Below are 18,752 nucleotides of genomic sequence, written 5' to 3' on the forward strand. Positions count from 1 at the left end.
TTTTTTTTTAGACTATGTGAACTAAGCTTCTTTGTCATTTCAGAAATTATGGTTTGTCCCTTTTTGTCCACCATAATAGCTCCTACTTTCCTCTTTGCATGATTTTAAGGAATTCTGCTGTGCTTTTTTGTGCCGATGCTTTAAATTATTATAAATTGATGCAACTCTGTGTAATATTGTCATGTAATTGAAAATCCAAGCAGAGGTTAAAAACATTTTAATGCACTGAAGCCATCCATATTAAAAATTTGTGAATATTTGATGCTGTTTGTCTCATTGCCTTTCAAATGAAATAGTATACTGGTAATGTGTTAGAGTGAACATTTCCATGTTGTTTACATACAAGTCAAAGGTAAACAAGAAGTTCCATAGTGTAGTTTCTCCTACAAAGCTGGCTTTAAAATAAAGTTCCTAGAAATACTAAACCAGCTTAAAGCACAGAAGTAATTGGAAAATAACACTTTAATCCAAGTTAATCCACATTATTGACCTACGTGCTCTAAATAAATAAATAAATACATAAAATTATGTTGTCCTTTTAATCATCTGTGAATCTGGTTGTTCATGAGAAAAGTCTGCCCGAAGATTAGCTGCTGTACTGTTTTTGCCTCTTCTGAGGACAAAGTAAATGGATTTATGTTTTATTTTGTGTGGAGACTGCCTAATTCTTAACCTCTTTTGTTGGTTTGCCTTTAGATTTTAGATCTCCTTCCTGAGGCTGAGGTAGTTCAGAAGGTTGTAGCAATAAAATGAAATTAATGTTGTGAACCAAAATTAATATATCAAGGAGCTTTAGAGGCAGAGGTGCCTGAATAATGTCTTCTAATTGCTTTTGGATGGAGGTTTCCCTTCTTTCATGTTCAGAACCATTGTGTAAAACCTTTAGATGTCATAAGCTTGTATTTGCTACTACACAAACTCCAAACAGAGTATTTACGCTTCTTTTTAGAGGAAAACAAAATATGCTATGCTCATAAATACACTGCAAGCACATGTTTGAAATGCAAAAGCAACAGTGGTTGTAACACAAGGTTTTCCCCTTACAACTGCCATTATGTACATAGATTGATCCCAGCAGCAAGGCTGCCTTCTAGAAAATCACTTAGAAAAATGAAGGGTAGGAAACTTCTTGAGCCAGAATTCTGTAAGCTTTGTTGTCTGAAAGGTGTTGAAGAAGAGCTTTGATATTATGACGTAACTTTTGCCATCAGATGTATTAGTGCCTGTGAGTCACGTGTTCACATACAAACTGTATATCAGTGAATCCATATAATCCTAACCCTCAGTTTCTCAAAGAGCTCCTTGAAGATCTCCTAGTCCTTCTATCCCTCTACAATAGCCATAGCTATTTCTCTGCATTATGTAGTGACTTTTGCTTCTTACCCTTCCCGTGTCATCATTTGCAGTGACCAACCACAGCAGTATTTGCTAATTGTGCTGCCAGCAGGCCTAGAAGAATAGAGAGCAATTGGATTCTTCTTCAGCAAGGATATTTGGTCTCATTTTACTGCCCAGCTACAGATGATTATATTTTGCAAAAATCTTATTCTTCTGTGCCACTTTCAGCCATGTTTGACAGTGTTTTTCTTTCTTATCAAGGACAGAAGTTTGGTCATGTAAATCTAATTCCTTAGGAAACCATCTTAAATTTGCAATATTTGTTGATTTGCATTTATGTAGCAACTCTCACATGCAAATATGAGACTATTCTCACTGAAATTTTTGATAGACAAATCATTTTAATACATGCTGGATCTAGTGGTGTGAAGTTTTACAGTGTAACCAAGAGACTGATCGGGGAGTCTACACTGCAGATTTTTACATGCTAGGAGAAGCTCTTCTCTGCTGACCAAGGTGGCTTCCAATACGCTGTTTTCTTCCGACTGGGATGAATGAACCATACCATGAACAAAACAGGAGAAGGCTTCAGCCTCAGGCTGACATGCGGACAGTGAAAAAATCTTAATTTCATTGTGAAAGATGGATCGTTGTTATAAATGTTTCTCTCTAGGTTAGTTGAGCTAATAGCGTGAAAGTAATGCTGTTAAAATGTTTTTAAGGGAAGGTTGCTCACTAGCTCTGTACTCTGAGCTGTGTCATTGTCTTCAGCTAAGTTTGTTGTTGTTACTGTTTCCACATAGCCTTTTACTGCTTGCTCATCAGGAACGAGGAGGTAAAGACTTTCATTGTTCTGAGTTTAAACTTTTTATCATCCTTCCAATCAAAGTAAGAAAATGCAAGAGGGATTGTGTAGATCATGACTTTCATATCCTCATAAAAGGTAAAGATGCAGTTAGGCAAGAGAAATAGAGCAAATAAAGGCAGAGAGTATTATCTTTACTTCTCTCTCTTAGAAAAACAAAAGGATCCAGGAAGAAACTGTAACCCTAAGAGAGCTTTCAAACTGCTTCTTTTGCAATAGCTGCATACCAGACTATCCATATAACAAAGGTGGATTATAATGAGTCACTACCCAGGAAGCAGATTTGAGAATGAGGTGGAAAGAGATAATATAATTTAAGTCTGAACTTTTCCAAACATCTAAGAAGTTTAAGGGACTTCTTGTTTTATTCTTAGCCTGAAAACAATCTAGTTATTCTACGGGATGATTAAGCTGGTTTAGATGGCCATGGCAGTAAGCTCTTAGTTATTATTCAGTAGTTATTATTCAGTAAGTCTAAACAAAGACTAATTAATTTATAAAACTTTCTTAAAAACAAGAGGGGGAAAAAAAAGTACATGAAATGGCTTTTTTCCCCCGTAAAGTACGATTCACTTGGGCTTAGAAGGTTGTGTTTGTTTTTATATGAAGAGGAGGGGTTCTATTGACAGAGAAGGTGAATGACAGGGAGGACTGAAGATTCTTTAGTAATTTCAGATTCTGCAGCTGAATATACGTGGAGGTTCAACTATGGCATCTAATCTGTGTGTGCCAGGAAATCAAGTAAAATTTTTTTAGAGACAACGTTCATGAAAAATGTTAGCATATCATAGATATGCTGTGGATTATCTGTAGAGCACTGTGAGTTTGTTTAGCGTGGGATGAGTAGCGAAGAGTTTGGAAGCTCTCCCTTAGGCATGGGCACACATATCCAGATAAGCATGACTGTTGGGCCAAGGTGACTTGAAGGACCTACACTTTGGTGGCGTGGCTGGTGTTTTCAACTTCTTGCTTATAAAGTGATTGAATGCGTTGTAAGCCCTTACTCACATCTGTACTGCACTGGTTGCTTCAGCGCTAAAGATGTATTGGGTAGCAAGACACTGATAATAATCTAAGATAAGGAAGGTGTGGCAGCATATAAAGTAATGAACTCAAGAACAGGATTTCCAAACAGCAGAATGGAAGAGTGAGGGCTGCTGAAAGTGGTGAAGGAATTCAGTGGTTTTGTGGGCTACTTAGAAAGGTTGGTAGGGGCACATAATGGAGAAGGTACTTGTGTGGAAGCATCAAACCAATAAAATGGAATGGGATTGATCCTCAGTGTTTCTTTTTGCTTGGTGTGGAAGTATTGTGATTGCTTTTCCTCTTAATAATTCCACTTAATAATTTGCTTTTGCAAATGCAAAACACTTATGATAATGTTTACCTTGTTACATTTTTCTACCTCCCTTTTCACAAGTTTGAAGAAACTATTTTTTCAGAATCCTCACTCTGCAGTGTTTATATAAATTTTCTTATGATTCATCAGAATAATTACAGAAGATACTGGTAAGTTTTACTCCTGATAAAAGCTTCATTTATAGGTATCTTAATACCCAGATATAAAAGCGCTGTTGAAATTCAGAATAAGGCTGACAAAGATTTACTGTGGGCCTGCTTAGTCTAACACAGACCTGTGCCTTAGCATGGGCTTAGACAGATTTCCTTCTCATTCACCCTTATGCTGCATGAACTCTTAAACTCTTGGTTTGCTGAAAATTGCAGCTGTGGAGAATCTTTTTGCTGATATATTGGATTTTAAGGGGGTATTATTAGCTTGTTGAAATGAAACTGCTGTTGATATGAAAAGCTCTAATATGAAACCAGGATGAGATGATCTGAAACTAAGATGACTTCATTGTTTTGCCAACTATATATATTCTTATGAGTCTACTATGTCTTGGTCATATGCATATAGAAACTGACGAGAATTAATGTAAAGTTTGTATGGCACAAATGCTGTACAAACTGGTAGTTCTGTTTTAAGAAAAGAAAACCACCCATCCGTGTCCCATCTCTCCCACTGAAGAAGACAGCACATGTCTAGTGCCTTATTTGACTGAAGTAGATCAGTGAGTAATATATTAATCTGTAATGGGATGTGTCAAATCACTTACAATTTATTACAGTTTGCTGTACTGTTATACAATACATGATCATTAGCAAATATTTTTAAAGTTCTTTCCTTTGCCTTCTGTTAACAATCCTGGTCCCACAAAATCAGCACAATTTTGTGCTCTGGATATTACCATCTGTGTTCCTTGGAACGACTCCATTACAGTCCACACCTCACTCTGGGCAGGATGTACCTGGAAAATATATCTCACTGATATTCTGGGTTGGCAGCTCAGAACTCTTCTCTGGCTCTAAATGTGGCTTTGGACTTTTCTTGTAAGGATCCACAGCAGTTGAGACGAAGCTTGAGGCTGAAAATAGTGATGAGGAGAATGGCAGCAAAGTGGCATCCATTGCTGGTTGCCTGTCTGCTATATTCACAAAGAAAGGAAGAGGAACTTTTGAATAAATCACTTTGGATGGAGTTAGACTAGAAGCAAACAGATGCTCAAGGAGCTGGAAGCTACAGAATGAGGCAGGAGAAGAGCAATCCTATCAGACCCCTTTGCACAGAAGTGAGGTTGTAGAAGAACCTGAGAGTCATAGGTTCAGAGGAGAGAGGGATTTACAGTACTTAAATACCTTCCCAGAATTGATACCATAACAGTGTTGCATCCATCAATGAACTGAAATTTGACATCCTGTTAGTGACTTAAAATTGCTGTGTCTGTCTCAATGAAGGAGTTTCTGAGTAGGAAAAAGGGCTGAGAAACTGCAGTAAAACCTCTATGCTTTTATACCATCGGCATCTCCTGTTTTCAGATCCTACTAATCCTCTCTTAGAGTTATTTGTCTTTTTATTTCCAACCAGAAGTCAGAATACTATTTGTTCCTGCCATTTTTTAGCTAGGAAAGAAAAAGTGGTGACAAGCAGGAAATATTTAAACTAAGTAGAGTATAATGGAAAATAACAATCTTCATTTTGAAGCTGAAGGTGGAAATTTTTATATTTGGTATCTGATTACTGCTCGCTGTGTTACACATGGTTCACTCTCTTATTGGATTCTTATCCACACCAGGTCAAATGGCAGTCTAAGTTAAAGAAAGCTCTAACATGTATTTACAGTTCTTTTCTCTTTTCTGAGGATGGGATAGACTTTTAAGTGCTGTCTGTTGATCAAGAGGCTACAGAGCGTGAGGATGACAAAATGCTGGGAGAGGAAAGAGTATAAATAGAAACCCCACTTCCTTGTTGAGTAGAAGCCAAACTTGTGGTTGAACCTTTATATACAAGAGTTTCTGAGGTCTGGATAAGCAGCTAAATGCCAATTGTTGAAGATGCCAAAAATTCTGAGATCTGAGGGGGTTGTACATACTGCAGACTAACCTGGGTGTTTCTTTCCTGGTCAACACCTGTCTGCAGTTTGTGGAAAAGAAGAAGGTACTGGTAGAACTTGGGGAATCCAGCACAGAGTGGAAGAAGAACCTGTGTCTGACCTTCGATTGCAACATCATTCATTTGGACCTGAAAGAGGCTTAATACAACCTAAAAACAGCCTCCCAAGGCTGAGAATTGAGTGTCTGGAAAGCAGGATAATTGTCTACTGCTCTCTTTTCAAATTTGAAAATATATTTCCATTGTTCAGTAACATAATATTTTTCAGGAATAAGCATGATTTTTTTCCTGCTAAATTCACCAAGTGATCTCCTGTATGTCACTAATTATGCTGTTGATGTTTAAACCACAGTACATTGCACACAGTATCCTTCATTACTAATGCGTAGATTCTCAAAATAGTACATGATGTATTAAATACATTACTTCAGTTTTTTTAATATGAGTTTTATGACTAAAACTTTGCATAATGCTTTTAAGCCAAAGGATATATGAGCCAGAATCTAATTGTCTTGTAAAATGAATCATTTTGCCTGTTATCTCTTCATTAAAATACAGTTTTAAACTTGCTCTAGTTCAAACAAATTAATTCAAGAAATCTTATTGCCTGTATTTATATGGAGGTTAGGCAGGATGATTACAGTGGTCCCTCTGACCTTATCTATCAAAGTATTTAGCATTCAGTTCTGATGAAAGGCTGGATGGAGAGTGCTGATAGCCCTGCCTACTGAGGTCGTGTGTTCTTGATTTTTTCAGAGCCAGATCTCCATTGCTTAGTTTGGCAAAATTATAATTACATACCTACTTGTATCAGGAATCTGTAAGAGTGTTTTTCTTTCAGTCAAGGACTATAAACTTTAATTTCTAAGGTGCTCAAAATTACCCATCTTGGTTCCCGCTCCCAGAGGTCTGCTCTCATGGGATGTCTGGGGTTCTCCTTCCTCCACCATCCTAACATCTGGGTAGACAAGAAGAGATTGTAGGGAGAAGGGGAAAACCGGATCAGAGGGAAGCACTTAAGAAACTTTGACTTGCAGTTAAGGAAGAGATTAGAACTGAGGTCAATGGGAAACCAAGGCAAGCTGAACAAAAAAATTGAGGGTGGCAAAACAGGATGGGTTGGTTATGGCAAGCACGATAAGGCTGGGAACTGATAGAGCTAGGAGAGCCTGGGTTTGGGGAGGTATGTGGAAGTTAATTAACCACTTGGGCTAATAGAAATTAGGATGATTAATCTATTTGGATACTTGAGATAGGAACCAAGCAAAGAAGAAATCCAGAAATAGTGTTTTCTCCAGAAAACTGTTCTATTCTCATGGACATTTTAGGTGGTTTAATCTACAGCTGCCTATAACTTCATTAACTCAAGTAATACTCATCTTTATAAATATTTGTGTGTTATGTTTGCAGAACTGTATAACTGAAAATTTGGAAGGATGCTGAGGTTTTCCTATTTGCACTTTTTTTTTTAGCAAGAGATCTGCATTAAAGTTCAGTTTACAAAGTCAGCTTGCATTGTGAAAAACTATATATACTATGAACTTGCCACCTGTGGGAGCTGGATGTCAGAGTTCGAAGTGAAAAGATACTTCTTTTCTCTCCCAGTAAGCTATTCTTGTTCTTTTCTTGTGAACATTTTTACATTTTTGACATTTTGGTCCTGATTTCAAGCTATCATTTATTTTCATCTTAAGGAAGTCTAATCACAGGAAGACGAGTATATTCCAGATAGCATTAGCACATATCAAATTGATCTTTTGTTTCTTTGAGTATAAAAACTTTCAAGCGCTTTCTGAGGATGATCTGTAAGGACAAAGAGAAAAAATTTCCCTTGTAACACTCTTTTGCTGTGTTTATGCATACACCCGACTGTACCCAGTGTGAGTCATCTCACTGATCTCACTTAGCTGTCCCTTTGCTGCTGACCGGCTAACCAGCTCTGCCCTTTCACTCCTGACTAGGCTTTGTCCAGCTAGCTGCAGTCTGCTCACATCTTCACAAAGCTCCATGCAGCCAGCACAAGTTCCCCTGACAAATCCTGATCTCAGGGAGGGGTATCCTGTGTTTATCCTCCTGCATCTTTTATTGAATGTAGGACTGAGAGGGAGCACAAAAGGTCATTCATCCTCCTTGTGTTGGCAGGACTGAAAGCATTCATAACAGATGTTTCTTCAACCTCTTTTGAAAATCCTTCAGAGGTGGACATTCCGCTGCTTCCTCAGGTAGTTGACTCTTAAGCAGCCTTACTTCTGGTGAAGCTGATCTTGCTAAATTTGCTAGTTTGCAAATGTATCAAAATCATCCCTTAGTCTCTCTTTCCTGCACCTGCCGACTATTTTCATGCCTCCTCAAGTTTTTGCAATATTTCATTGCAGGTAGCATTTACAAGGCCACAGCTAGTTTTCCTTTGCAGTCATCTCCTTCATTACATGTAAACTAAAGGTTTGAGAGAGTATATTTTCCCGGCCATTACTTGTATCATGATAGGTGCTTATGAATTTTGTTTTTTTTTGGAGTATTGTGGGGAAGAAATGCAGATGAACTGACTCCTAGTCTCCTTTGTTCTCTTTTTTTCCACTCCTCCCACTCCCTTTCTTTTTTAGAAGAGATGATGTGAATGCGAGTACTTTGGAGTATTTTATATAGAGAATTACTAGTTTACTGAGAAACGTGTTTCAGTTCCAGAAAGGGTTGTGACAAGCTTAGACATTAATGGAGCTAGTATGCATTAGTGACCTACAGTTATTAAAACATATTAAAAGCATACCCAATGACTAAATATCTCTACTTGCTTTTATAAGATATTTTACTAGGTACTGCAGTGTACCCAAGGGCCCTTTGAGGTGTGTGACAGCTTGGTGCAAGGCTGCATGGCCCCAGATACCACCAGCTTTCAGGCTCATTGGGCATGGGCAGAGGCTGGCCGCTGTCCTGATGGGCTCTTCCAGGTGCCCTGCTTCTAGCAAAGCCAAAAGCACAGGCTTAGCAAAGGAGTAAAACTAAAGTAACTTGAACCTTTCATTTAGTTCATTAGAACTGTGGCTGCAGGACTCTTTTTAAGAATGCAGGCTTTCAAAATAGTCTGCTGCAGAAAGCACCATCAGTTCAAATAAAACCAGAATTATGCAGCTGAATCTTTTTCATCTCTCTTAAGTTGTTTCTTACAAACTATTTGCTGAGTAGCAGCAGTAACAGCATAAGGAGATAAACCACAGGATCTTCACAGTTTCTCGTACAGCCTCTCTCAGACAAAGACAATTACAAAAGATAGAGTGAGTGGGTTGGTTTGGGGTTTTTTTTTGATTGGTAGATTTGTTTTACTACCCTTACATTTTTAAGAAAGTTGCTAATGTTACTTCTCTTTCTAATACCACTTAATTACTCTTTCACTAGTTTATTGCTGAGATCTGCTTATCTGAGATTGGCACCAGCTGCAGCTTTTCAAGTAAACTGGTATCTGTGTTGTCAGTGCCATCCTGGGCAGACGTAGCCATGTCCATGCCATGGGAGAAGAGTAGTGGCCAGCCTGTCCTCTCGTAATTTTCCTGGATGGCCAAAACCAGGGATGTGCATATGCTCTGCATATGCTCTGCATATGCTACTTCTCTGTTTTGGCACTCATGCTCAGATATGCAGAGCCTAGGTTGTAAATGAGAATGGAGTGGCCACGCATGTGTCCTGCCTTGACCTGGGCCTGAGACATGACTGACACATGCTCAGCTGTGGCCATTACACCAGATCCTCCCACTGCTGCGTCTCCTCCGCTTGACATGTTGCCACTGTTAGAACTTAATGGTCCTAAAGTCTTCAAAAAGAGAAGCCCTGCTTCCTTTCTTTCTTTTTCTTTGTTTCTCTGTATATTTCACTTTAATTGTTAGACACATATTTACTTGCAGTTTTTGCAGACTGCTTCTCAATGCTTCTGTTCAATGTAAAATGTAAATTTGGCAACAGAGTTTTCCCTTTCTAAAGAAATTGTGCAATTTGATTTTAGGAAGACTCAAGATGTTTTCTTCCTTCCTAAGATGAAGGATTTTAGTGACTTAATAGGTATTTTCTGACTTTGATAGGTGACACAGCTGATGACCAAAATAGAGAGACAAAGGATAAAACTTCAATTCCCGAGACCAGACCAATGTACAACCAGCCTCCACAGGTAGGAGACTGCTACTTTACTCATGCATGAAGAAACTTTGATAGCAGCTCATGTGAGAAGTCTGAACGTGCTGCAGAAGGTTTCAGCATATTCATATATGTTGATTAAGTGCTTACTCAGCCTTTCTTGCCATCCATCATGAAAGAAGCATTATTAAAATTTAGATGCTAATACTATAATGACCACCAATATTGAATGGAAAAGGATGCAGATACAAGGCTGGGCTGTGTGGTTATTGCTGTGTATCTTGTTTTTGTACTTGAGATTTGCAACAATGGAACTGTGGCTAGGGTGTTAATGAATTGTGTACAAGTATTAGTGCAGTGAGCAGAGATGGAAAATGTCAGATGTTTACATAAGTTATTTCCACAGCTACCATTGTAACTTACATGTTGTAAATGTGTGAGTATAATGGACTTTCTTCACTGTGTTTGCTTTCTGTTTCAGTGCTGTATGACTGTAAATACGAACATCCTCTTGTTTAGCTTGTTTATTTAATATTTAATCTATGTATACCTTTCCAAAAGATTTCAGCATATAGCATACACACATTTTTTTCTGCTTTAAAAGTGCTTCTGCAGTGAGCATGAGCCTGTTTTCTGTTGCTACATCATCTTAGATATTTGCAAGATAACATTTCACTTTATTTTGTGGTGTTTTTGTGGCACTTTTTTTTCCCCTTAATCCATTATTTCCCTGTCTCTTTCTCATATCAAAACTAACCATATCTCTCTCTCATCCCAGCGCCACTGTAGCATTTATTACTGCTAAGCTTTTGTAAGCCTTTGGAGTATCAGAGGTGTGTGTGTCACTGTTGCTAATCTAAGATCGGGCAATGCATGTGGGGGTGCACTCTAGAGTCTCATTTTTAATTTTTAATTAAAAACTGTGCCTTATATGGAAATTTTTCATTCACCATCAGTAGTGAAAGCTTTGGCTTTTGATAACACAGGATTATAAATCAGCTAGAGTTAATAGCAAAACTTTAGTCTGATTTCTGAATCCAGGCACATCTGAGCAAGGTGTTCTGCCATTTTGAGGCAGTAAAATGCCATGGTATTGTGGTTACTGGTTTCACTGACATAGTTTCCCTTAATGTGGTGTTCTCATTAGGTGTTGCAAGCTGCCAGTGACTGTAGTTCTGTGGAGCTTCAGAATAGGAACTGCATGCTTACGAGTTAGAGAAAAGCAGCAGTTTTCAAAATAAAAAAGCAAGTGTTACCATGAAAATAAAATAAACATTTATTTTTTATATTGAAAGGCTTACATGTCACCAGAATGCTTGTATGAATCAACGTCAGTTAAACTGAGAGACCGTATTTTAACTCCAGTCTCTGGATTTCATGTATTTGAACTTCATGTTTAATTGGAGGAGTTCTCAATTTCTCAAATTAAATAGAGATCATGGAAATGAAATTGATAGATTTGGCTGTTAGGAAAGCAATATTTCTATTTACAGCAGTGAGTGTATTTTTATAAATTTGTGGGAGAAATCTACTAATTTAAGAAAACTGGAAAAGCGTTGTTTTATATACTCAGTATGTCCCATAGGACCTTAATTGAAAGAATAAACTTGTAATCATTAAAACAAGTATGTTTCAGAAACATAGTATATTACGTTAAAATAGATTTGTTAAGCTGCAAAGTAATACCAGATATTTCCCATGCATAGTTGAACAGAGAAGTTGCTGGAAACTTGCTTCTCTTTTAACACATTATACATTTGACAACTTAATAGGTGTTGACTTTGTGGAACACGAATAAGTTCTTTTAGAAATATGGCTTAAAGAATAAAGTCATACTTTGTTTATGGGTCACTTCCTTATCTGAAAGGGAAATGAGGTTGTGTTTGATTTTTTTGAAGAACATGTTTTCTGGAGTATGTTTTTGTAACCATTGTAGCCTTTGGAATTTCCCATTTAGGTACTGCTGGACTCATTTTCTACACAGCTATTGAATTCTCAAGTACATATCTTTGTGCAGTATTGCTTTATTTATATAAAACTAATGCACAAATTAAATCTTGAGACAAGATTGTTTTGCTGCAACTTGCAACATTTAACTGAAGCTCCTGTAGCAGTGGCAGTCCCTGCAATCTGCATTTTTTGTGAGGTTTCCATGTTGCGTGTGGTGCTGTTAGAGGAACTGCAGATATCTACAGCCTCGTTCGTGTTTTCACTGGCCAGCTTCACTCTGCTACACAGCAGAGACAGAATCTCCTGCTGTGAAGAGTCCCACGTGGAGCATCTTCTCCATCACGAGCTTGCAAGGGTTCTGATGCCCACTTAATCCTAGGGAACTTGGAGGTCAGGCAGGGTAATGAGTTCTCTGGGCACAATCAAGCTCACAGCACCCCACAGACATGCACCGTCCGCATTAGCATGCGCCATCCCAGGCATGTGTTGTCCCACAGATGCTGCTTCAGGCTTGTGGACTACAAGTTGCATACATGTTTAAGTGCTTTTCTGGATGTGGGCCAAAGTGCTCAGTGCTCTGCAGGACTGGGAATTTAGATTTGTCTCTTTGTGTCCGTGAATCACAAAGTTGCTAGTTGTAGCTGCAACACCATCACAATAGAAAGAGATATTATGGATTGGTTTTTTCATGCTTGTGGGTTTTCCATTCCAGATAATTCAGTCTTTATCTGCTTTCATTGGGAATTCAAGGTTACAGAAAGTAACCAAATGGAAGTGTTTAGTTTTGTATATGCAGAGTGCTAGAAGCCCCCGAAATGTGATGGGGTTATTTTTTGTAATGAGCTGTTCCACTGGTAAAGCAAATTAGTGCAACCGTGTATTTTTGTCCTACTGTGAGAGCAATTATATAGCACGTCTATTAGGAGACATGAAAAATATTTTTGACAGATGGTATGGCTGTGAATTAGGATTTATGAAGATTATTGTATGTCTGGTGTGCAGGGCACCTGGGATTATTACATTGATGCAAGAAAGAAAAAAAATCTGATAATAGCTGCAGCGTTTTGCATCTCCCTACTGTCACCTTAAGAAGCAGTTCATGTTTATTTGATATGGCACTTCTGGATAATCTGACATACGCTCTTTAGCCAACAGATGTCAGCAGGTTTAATGGGTGGAAACCATACCAGTAAGTGTATTAAAATAAACCATCAAAAATGAGAGCTGCATTTAGATTGTGAATTAAGATTTTTTTCTCTTACTGTGTGTTGGTTTTTGGTTTATTTTATTATCCTGTTTCTCCCTCAAATACTCAATTGCTATTGCCTTCTATCTAAGGAGCTTGTTACACGCTTTCCAGGGCAAGAGAGAATCCTCCAAGGGATTGCTTAATCCATAAGTACCTAATTTATATGTTGTTGTTATAGCCACTCTTAATTATATACCTTGCTGTGATACTTATCTTCATAGGACATAGCCTTTGTTATGAATTGCAGTCATTCTGTTATAGCTCTTGTGACCTTTCTTGGCATAATTTAATACTACAAGCTGAGAATGTAGCAGATAGAAGGGCCATGTTTCCTGAAGTAAATTTACAATTATCCATGGCTATTTGCATGGAGACACTGCGCAGTGCACTATTTTGGCTGAGTTCCCAAATTTGTTAGAAAAAAACCCAAACTTCTGTATCAGAATTTGCAGATAATATCCTCATTACATTGATTGTTTTTATAGCTCTGCTATTTAAGGATTCCACGTAAATGTAAATAACAATTTCTTTGGCTGTTTTTGTCAATTGGGAAGACAGAAACACTATTAAGATATAAAATGTCAAGGAAGAGATAGTGGAGGTTGAGTGCACGGTAAAAAAGTGAACAAAAAATAATTTATTGTTACTTTTACTGTTCTGAAGAAATAGCAAGTCTTGCTGAATGTGTTAGACTTTTAAGATCTCCTTTAGAGCAGATCACCTGGCAAGTGTCTGATATAATTCCAGGATATGAATAATGCTAATGTTACCTTCTTTTCCTTTTAAATATATGTGTATACTAATTAGTTCTTCCAGACCTTTTATTGTCCAGTTTTTACTAAAGCCTGGCTGTCGTGAATATTTTCACAAGTTAGCAGAAAATGAGGTATTACTGATTGTGCCTTCACTTGGTCACCCAGCTCTTAGTTTTCAGTTCAGAGTTCCTGCATTTAAAGGCTCAGAATGGGCGTTCTGAGTTAGTTTTACTGCATCATTTTAAATTCCCCACATTTGCTTTAGAGAAAGTGGTTGATATATCAAAATCATCACAGTTATTGGCCAGTGTTTGTAGTTAGTCTGCTCCACTTTGACCAATGCTAATGTTTATAGTAAATGTTATTTAAAAAGGAAAGAAAAAAAAAAAGAAGGAAGAAAAAAAAAAGCCTTCTTAAACTGGGATTCTAGCTGTGTCCTGGTTAGATTAATTGCTTGTCATATGTCGTATTAACTACAAGTATTTCTTCTTCATCTATAAAGCCCTTAAAGCGTGTTGGTTCATATTTTCTCTCTTCTTAATTGGGCATGTAAGCAGTAATCACTTAATGAAATTATCCACTCTTAGGAGGGACTGGAATAAGACTGTCTTTATCGGGTCATCAAGCGTGTACTTTTCTCTGAATGCTGGTGCCTTCAGAAGAAAGATCTGCTTTACTTGACTGTTGTATATGATTTTAAGCTATAGGAAGTGAAGTTTTTACATTACTTTTAAAGAGAGATTAATCATTTTCAGTGTTGATGCTTTGCAGTGGACATCATCTTTTGTAGCTCCCTCCATTCTATGCATGTATAATACATAGCTGGGGGACTTGCATTTACTGTGCAGACACAGATTGAGAATCCCTTCAAAGTAGAGCTACTGTATGATAAGGAAGTCACACTACATGGTTGAGATCTTACTGGGAAAGAAGGTAAACAGCCTAGTCAGCTAAAAATCAGCTTTCACACTGGAATAGCATCTATACTTCATAAAGCTTAATTACATTGTTTGTATTGCTACCTGTTTGATAATCAAAATATCTAAGGGGTCTTTTCATACTAGAAAGATCTCTAGAACGTACTGACCAGGGGGCTTCTGCCTGCCATTCACAGATGGGCAACCTGGGGGGTGCAGGTGTGTGGGTGTGTACGTGTTATGTATAAGTGCATTATGTATACATGCATGCATGTGTAAAATTTAAGCAGTATGATCATCCTGTAAAATTTAAGCAGTACGATCATCCATAAGAAGGTCTGCTTCTTCACATCACAAAGGATAAGTTACTGTGGCTTCACAAGCAGTGGTTTATAAACTCTCATGATCTAGTGACCTGGAGTCAACCAATAAGAGCTGGTCATGTGTTAGAAGAGTACCATCTTGTAGGAGTTTTTTCAATCCTAAAGTGATTAGTTAAACTCATCTGTGTAACATCATAGGCAATGGAGGTTACTTCAGATCTGTAGTAATTATAGTAATGTGAGGAATGATGTCAGTTGCCTTTTTTTTAAAGGGTAGTATTATATTTTTAGATCCAGGGAACTGGATTGGGAATGGAGAGGTGTGAATTAAGATTAAGTGGTTGCCACCAGCTTCCTCTCATTTAAATAATAAAAAAAAAAGTAATGCAGCTTTGTTACAAAACATTTTTTCTGTGGTACTTTGCAAGTTAGTGCTACTTGTAATGTAGTCTCTTTGTTTAACCTATGTTGAGGTTTCATTGTGACAAGAACTGAGGATGCTTAACATTCTTTTCAAAAGAAGCTTTGAAAGTTCTGTGTGGTTAGAATACACTTGTAACCTGGAGCATAGCCCCAGCAGAGACACTTGGGATCCCCACTGCCATGCTGGAACTTGCAGTTGGGATGGAACTGATCTGCCCATCAGTGGAATTTGTGCAACAGGAGAGAAAACTGCCTCCTGTAGGGAAAGAATGGCACACAGCTGTGATAGATTTTCATTATTTAGTACCTATAATTAGCACCATACATACCCACATGTAGAAATTAATAAAATAGTAAAATTGTCCTGATTGACGGCCTCTGCATTTTTGAGAGCTAGGCACACGTGCTCCATATGACGACCAAGGCACGTGTATGCAGACACAGTTTGCATACCTTGCTATTTCGTTTGGGAAGAGAGTCACTGCATGCTTACTGTAATTGCATGCTTGTTCAGTTACATTGGATTATTACTTGTAAGGGAGATGCTCAAATTGGATGCCCAGATGTTCACATTTTCAGGCTTTGTCTAATTTTGAAATCTTCTGACTAACTTAATCCCTAGATAAAACAGTTGCTTATCCTGTATCTCTTGCTCAAACACATGCGGTTGGACTAAAAGCCAGTAATGCTGGTTCATTTTGCTGCTGTCAACGCATTGATTGGTCAGTCATCTTGCCTCTGGGAGCAAACCTTCTGGGCTTTCAAAATATTAAAATTGATCTAAAATACATTTTAGATCATACATCACTTGATGAAACAGTGTGCTAACACAGCCTGATGGAACTGTGATATTTACAGTGTGATGCATTAGCGTAAAATGGTGGCTGAAAGACCACACTATAGTCAGCTTATTAATAATTACTCTAAACATCATGTAAGGAAAGTAACAGTGTCCTTAGATTAGTTTCTCTGCCACTATCAGGGAAAAAATAAATAAAACCCAGCAATAACCAGTCCGTTTTAAAGTAAAGGTAAAAATGATGTGAAAACTGCCCTATTTCAGTCCAAAATGCAAGTATTGGTAAGACAGGAATATGTTTTTGTGTAATTTCCATCAATGTGATTTGATCCTTCTGCCATAACGTGCTTTTGCTTTAATTCGTACCTTAAAAAATTTCTCTCAAAACTTCACCACTCCTTCACTGTATTGGAATTTAAAAAGACACTCCACTGGGTAGCTCATAGCAAAATTTGTGTTGAAGTACTTTTTAATTATATATGAAGATAAAATGGGCTTCTTTGCAATTTTTTGTTTGATTCCACATGATTATAAATGTTTAGAATACTTTTCTAGTGTCATACTTAGTAGACCTGCTTGATAAAAATGAATCTATTTTAAGTATTGAAAAATTGCCCTTTCTTTTCACTGTGGTCCAGCTATCTTCCTTTCACAGAGAACCACAAGGTCAACAAAGCTGAAAGAGATGACCAGTATTTGTTTCTTTTTGTCTTATTTATTCCTCTTCTCTGCAAATCATCTTGCTCTCATCCGTGTGTCACAAAAGCCTAAGCAGTAGGTGCTGAGGACAACTTTGTTGTTTTATGAGCTCTAATTTTGGATTAGCCCTCTCTGTGCAGAAGGTGCTCTTGACGAGTGCTACCATTACACACTGTGCATGGCATAACTTAAAGTCAGATATCCATCCTTCCTTCCTCTATTGGCTTGAATCTCTGTGGCGAGACCAGGTAGAAAGTTGCATTAGGAGATACCTGACTACTTTTTTAGCATTGGAATATTTTTAATTTTAATTTTTAGCTGCAATATATTGCTAGACTTGCCACAAACACTGATTTTATACATCAGGATAAAAACCTTGGAGTAAAGCTCTTAGTACAGTACTGCAGAGTACATCTACCTGAAAATCCATTTCTGTTGTTCAAAACTGAGGAGAGATGCTGCTGGGAAGACCCGGAGGATCAGCTGCCTTACAGAACTTGAGGAAGGACCACAGATAATAGAATTTGCAGTTCCACTGGAGAAGGCTTCATGTGGGCTCAAATTAGTAATCTTTTTCTGTAATCACTATGGACAGTTACTAATTTCACAAGGCCAAATTCAAGGTCATTGCCTTTCTCTTTCTTCTTGTTGTAGATGCCAGTTACCTATCTGTATTTTTCCTCTCATTGATATTTACCTTGTAGGAAGGCATGTCATTGTCTAGACTCATGGAGAGATTTACTTTTCTTCTGAAATGATAACATCATTGTAACTTCTGATTTCGGCAGCTTTTCCTTCTTGGTTCACTTTGCTGACAAAATTACTGACTTCTTTAGTGAAACCATGCTTGCTAAATATTTTCTTACTAACCTTTTATTTTTAATTAACTTTTCTAAGTTCTTTTCTCAGGTAGAGTTCTTTCTTACCCTTTCCAGTCCTTGCATTTTCACGCACATAAAATAATATAGCAGAATGCAGCATTGCCCCTCCTTTTTAGAGGCTCTGCTCCATGACCGTGTGCTATTTCAGAGGAAATTCTCCTGCAATTTTAGCTTGCCATTCTGGAGCTTCTGCTGTAGCAGGGATTGGGAACAAGAGATAAAGTCATGGAGGCAGGGACTCCATCTGTTTCTCTTGGTCAGACATCAGCTGCCCCAAAAGTCTTCAGGATATTTCTTTTTTTTGCCGAGAGCAATGTGGAGAAACTCAAATCTTGTCATTAACCACAGAGATCAAATGTAGCTGCTAACTTTAAAGCGATTATTTAAATACTGTTTGCTTAAATATGCAATCACAATTTTATAGAAAAATCAATATAGCTTGGGAAGATATGAAGAAATGAACAGTTAAAATACAACCTTTGCTCCTCATTTCAGCTCTATTAAGAGTATTTTCTAGAGGAATATTTGCATTCCAGTTACTTAGAAATTATTCCCCTCTTACAAAGTACTCATTCATGGTTCAGTTGCTTCAGCAGATGACTGCATTTTAGCAGTTAGTATGAGGTTAGTATTACATCAGGAATGAGGATAACAAAATAAATGAGTATTTTGTGCCTTCTGCACTGAAGTTGAAGAAGAAATCCTTCATCAGCATTTATCAGACTCCTGTGTTCATTCTGCAGCATATTGACTCGTCCTTCACTTCAGATTTGTGGCTGTGGGATGCACTGCTGGGTGCTTAGAGCCGCCTGTGTTTTCAATCACAGTTCTTCTGGCTCGCCGTTTTACTCACTGTAGTAATTTTCATGACCTTTTTAATCTTTCAGCGTACACACTACAGAGAAAAAATACAGCCACGATCTGGTCCAGTTAGCAGCACTTCCTGGCACAATCACGGCGCGATGCTTATTGTGGTGTGT

At 37.8% G+C, this 18,752-nt stretch overlaps 1 long non-coding RNA gene across 2 annotated transcripts; it reads left to right on the plus strand.

Annotated features, from left to right (window-relative positions):
* The first annotated feature begins 7,772 nt into the window (after positions 1 to 7,772).
* Positions 7,773 to 14,471, plus strand: LOC109368164. Of its 2 annotated transcripts, none has more exons than XR_004160094.1 (2): positions 7,773 to 7,876; positions 9,725 to 14,471. It is a non-coding gene; the product is annotated as an uncharacterized LOC109368164 (long non-coding RNA). The 2 variants fall into 2 exon arrangements; XR_004160093.1 differs by lacking the exon at positions 7,773 to 7,876 and adding an exon at positions 9,012 to 9,592.
* The last annotated feature ends 4,281 nt before the right edge of the window (positions 14,472 to 18,752 follow it).

The sequence above is a fragment of the Meleagris gallopavo genome, chromosome 6, assembly GCF_000146605.3.
Source record: "Meleagris gallopavo isolate NT-WF06-2002-E0010 breed Aviagen turkey brand Nicholas breeding stock chromosome 6, Turkey_5.1, whole genome shotgun sequence".
Lineage (NCBI taxonomy): Eukaryota > Metazoa > Chordata > Aves > Galliformes > Phasianidae > Meleagris > Meleagris gallopavo.